Source organism: Myotis davidii, unplaced genomic scaffold (assembly GCF_000327345.1).
Source record: "Myotis davidii unplaced genomic scaffold, ASM32734v1 scaffold452, whole genome shotgun sequence".
NCBI classification, from domain to species: Eukaryota; Metazoa; Chordata; class Mammalia; order Chiroptera; family Vespertilionidae; genus Myotis; species Myotis davidii.
Window position 1 is genome coordinate 935,603 of NW_006284245.1, and position 4,860 is coordinate 940,462.

The 4,860-nt window shown below is 40.7% G+C and overlaps 1 pseudogene; it reads right to left on the bottom strand.

Annotated features, from left to right (window-relative positions):
- Window positions 1–3,770: 3,770 nt before the first annotated feature.
- The window catches only part of LOC102775088, a 9,474-nt pseudogene continuing 8,384 nt past the window's right edge, over window positions 3,771–4,860 (bottom strand).

Genomic DNA, 4,860 nt, shown 5'->3' on the forward strand with positions numbered 1-4,860 from the left:
CATTTATAAATGAAAAAGTGAGACCTAGAAAGATAAATGACTTGCTGAAAACACAAATCTTGAAGGCAACAAGTTTAGACTCAACCCAGATCTCTGATTCTGTCTCCATGCCTTGACCACCACCACACACTGCAGAAGGCCGAGGGGGAACTTGTCTTTGAAGCTTATTCCAGCTCCAGCGAGACTCCTTCACCACGCCTGCATGTCCAAGGAAAAAACTGGCCTGTGTTGCCACGAATAATAACACCACTGCAGAGGAATGTTCTGGAGGGAAACGATGCTATTCCCACTTATTTTCAAAGCTTCATTTTTTTTTGGTTTGATTTTGTTTCCCAATTTTCTCATGCTATGATGGGAAGGAAAACAAAGACTAAAGGAACAATACCAACTATATCTGTGTATGAATGCGTGTGTGTTTGTGAATATAAAAATACAACATACAAAAAGTCAGGGACCGAGTGTGTATTCTTGCAAACTGTAAGCACATGGAGGCCAAGTCTCCACGACAATCAGCACTTTCCCTTTGTTCTGAATCAGCCGAGTAGATTTAAAATGTTCTGTATTTTCATAGAGCCGCCTTCTCATGCCCGTCTAGTCTTACCTGGTCTCATCCAGTCCCAGTTCCTTCAGGTGCTTATATTTTAGATTCCAAATGCTTTCCTATATTGATCACTTTCTTCAGCATAGTAACTCATTTGTTGAATGTGGTATTTTAAACCTGAAAGGAGTTGTTTACTGTTATTTGTAAAATATTCAAACATAAAATTTTCAACCAACCAATAATTCCTTATTTGACTAATATAACTCACATATACCAGATGATTTGTAAAATAAAAGTCCCCAACTGTTTCAACCTTAAAGAGTGATCACAGCACGTACTCCTCTCTACTGTGCATTGCCTGGGCGTGGTGGTGGGGGGCTCCCCTGATGCTGCCTAACAATGACATATGCGTGTGACTTCCTGCTATGCAGTCAGAAGTCAGACATTCAAAAGGATTCTTTGCTCCCAATAGACATACATAACACAAAGTTTTATTCTCTACTCCTGGAGTATTTCTCACTTTTATTATTCATCTATGGGCACTTAATGTGCATTCATTGAACAGCATCATAAACATCAAAGTCAATCACTTCACTTTATCTTTTATGAAGTTATTATACTTAACAACCAATATTTGAGCCCTTAGTATGGGCAAACCGTGCCAGCCAGTAAAGCGCAGAGGTTCAGGGGATGGAGGTGGAAGTGCACACACCCAGATTTTAGCTGGTCATTTACTCTGTCTGAGCCATCTCTTTTGTTTTGTTATCCCCACCTGAGGATATTTTTTCCATTGCTTTTTCAGAGAGAGTGGAAGGGAGAAAGGAAGGGGGTGGGGAGAGAGAGAAACATACCTGTGAGAGAGACACATCAACTGGCTCCTCCCACACGCGCCCCCCCAACCAGTGGAGTAAACCCACAACCCAGGTAGGTGCCCTTGACTGGGAATTGAACCCTCAAGTCTTAGGTGTAGGGGCCGACACTCTAACCACTGAGAAAATTGGCCAGGGCTGAGTCTTCGTTTTTGTATGTGTAAAATGAGAATGATTACAATATTGAACTCCTAAGGTATATGGAAGAAAACATTTATTTTACTACCTGGCAATAAAAATTTGTTCTTTCCTTGTTATCATGATGATGAGGAGGAAGAGGAGGAGGAGGAGGAGGAGGAGGAAAAGGAGGAGGAGGAAGTTATCAGTTGGTGTCCTTTGAGGCCTCCAAGAATGGTGAATGGGAACAAGACCATGTCTGTGCCCGTGAGCGTTCTAAGACCAGACTGCTTTGCTCCCATTTCTCCTCTGTTTAAAGACGCCCAAGACATCTCAGGTCCTCTCTTTTATGGAGCTTTTCTGAGCTGCTCCTCTGAAATGAACTTAAAATATGTTGCTTGCATTTGCCCCATGAGCAAACTTCCGCGGTGAAATGTATAATACTTTATTGCAATTTTTGTCTCTATATCAGATTGCAACTCTTTTGAGGAAAGAAGGGTCTTATTCCCACAACCTAAAACAGTGACCCCTCCACAGTAAGTGCTCGGTAGTTGTTTTTGTTTAATAAACGAAGTCATGAGTAGAAGAAGGAATGATTGTTATATGATACTCTGCTCCCTAGGAACCAGTCACAAATGCTCAGTTAAGCACACTGAAGTTATTTTTACTAGTATGTTACAGAAAACCCTTAAAGAAAGGTCAGCCTCATGGATGTGTACACAGTCTTAAGATTGGGTTTTCTCAGAACTGGTGTTAATTCCATAGGTAGCAAGTGAAGATTAATCAAATGGCTGGCTTTCCTTTATTTGTATTTATGTAAACTTAAACTAACTTAAGGAAAGCCATATCGCCCCTTGGCCCTACTCTCAGTAAACATTAAGGGTTTTACTATTTAAATAATGGTGAGACTAGCTTTCTTTTATAATTCTGTATCCTCATATTTAAAAGAATGTCAAAATTTTTTTACTTCTGTGACTATCATCTCTTTCATATTTAAAGTGTGGTCCCTACCATAATTCCAAGTTTTAAAACTAATAGAAGAGGGTGAAATGTCTGGAAATTTCAACCTTTTTTGGTCAGTCTCAACATTCTTTAAAAAGAATGCCCATTGACCACAATACCTTAATTTTCAGTCTTTTTTCCCTACTTAAAACAAAAAGAATTCATGCGAACAGTTCCAGAATTATCCACAAGGGGGCAACTATGGCTCACATACACAATGAAGGGAAAATTAGAATAAACTAGTTACATTGGAGGAAAAAAATGCAAGTGGAGTCAGTAGCATAATTTGGCCCATATTAGAAAAAAACAGAACTGTGTTCCAAAGCTCTTTGAAGATAAGATGTTTAGTCTTTGCTCTTTATTCCTATTTTCTTTTTTTAAAGTGTCATAAAATATCGATATTTTATTCCTGCTCTGGGAAATGAAAAAAGAGAAGGATAGAGAATATATCCTTCCACAAACCATTCTAATTTAGCTGACATTAATGTCACAAGTTGGGAATTGATAGTGAGAAAAAGCTAAAGCAAACATATGTTTGCATAACTACATACATATTTTTTTCAGATCTTAGTCTCATAATTGTTCACATATTTACTCTATTTTTTGTTTATAAACACCCTTAAGTCATCAAATGCATCTTAATATTACTACCTCTGCCTCTTCACCAATCATGTAAGACTAGAGGCCCAGTGCACAAAATTCATGCAGGGGGGTCCCCTCAGCCCAGCCTGCACCCTTTCCAATCCAGGATCCTTTGGGGGACGTCCGACTGCCAGTTTAGGCCCAATTCCTGGGCCAGCAGTCGGACATCCCTCTCACAATCCTGGATTGCTGGCTCCTAATTGCTCACCTGCCGGCCTGGTTGCCCCCAACTGTCCCCCTCTGCTGGCCTGGTCGCCCTCATTCCCCCCGCCCCCCAACCGGCCTGGTCGCCTCACCTAGCCTGCTGTTCAGTCGTTTGGTCGTCCCTCACTAACCCCTCTGCTGGCCTGGTCATAGGCAGCCATCTTGTGAGGGCGTGAGGGTTAATTTGCATATTACCTCTTTATTATATAGAATTGTTTGGATTGTATTTGCTGTTTGTGTTCTAATCACTTACTTGATTGGTCAAACTATACATTAGAAGATGTGTGGCATAAATTTGCTTTAAATTATGCTCTATGTGTCATAATTACCCATTACATGATTTGTATTATTATCATTTGGAACTTCACACATCTTGTAATTCTCTACGTAGACTTTCAGCTTCTAGTGCTGTACATATCTACATCTTCTGGATGGGACTTCCCAGGATCCGTGAGCTTGGGCTCAGGCATAAACTGCAGCACCCGAGGTGAATTCTGATTTTGTCTTCATTTCAGATCTGAGTTCTGTTTGGCAAACCCACTGAGTGCTTTGGGTGGTGAGTTGTTTTTGCAGGTATTTCTATTTCAGCAGAGCTTTCTAGCTTAATTTTTTCTTTAGGTCCAAGAAGTGACTCTTTTTCGTTGTTTTTTGTCTACAATGATATAACTGCTTCATAAATTTTATGACTTGTAGCATATGCCTTTTTCCTGGTGACCTTTGCAACTATTAGGAACTGAACTGGATAACAAACAGTTGCTCCTTAAGTGGCCAGTCCCGATGGATAAGCAATTCTCTTAAATCCAGAACCTTTTCTTGCTGAAACCAAGCCTGCTAATCACGCCAATTTTCAGAAGAAAACCTCCTGGTGGATTCTTCAGATAAACATATGCATCTTTCCAAATTGAACCGTGTCCATTTTGTAAATGACCAGGCTGCTCTTCAACATATTTGCATTGAAGCTGTGCTAGGGGCAGGGGCCTGACAAAAAGAATTACTGAGTAGACTGAGGGGCAGGGACCATGGGAAAGAAAGATGGCTAGTTATCTCGCTAGAAAAGCAATGTGTTATGATTGAACCCAGGCAGGTGTGACCCTGCTCGTAAATTTTATGTAAACTTTTTACCCTGCCAGTACCAGGAACGACTAATGAACCGCTTTGCAGTTTTTTTTTGTTTTTTTTAAAAAAGACTTTGTAGTGTTGCAGATAAAAGGTCTTGCTGTACTCTTGGTCTGCACTGCAAGCTGTGGGCTCTTATGGGAAGGACACGGCTAGCAGTCAGCTGATCAGCTTAATAAAGGCTCTTAAAATTTTAATTCTGAGTCGGTGGTCTATCTTGCTGAGCTAACCCATAACAATGGACAGGGCTTCTAAGAGAGTTCCAGCAACCCAGGAGACCCATCTGTGTAAGCGGTGTTCCTCAGCGTTAAAAGACACTTTGCACCTGACTGACTTACAACAGCAGACTTTGAGCTGAAAGCCTTCTGT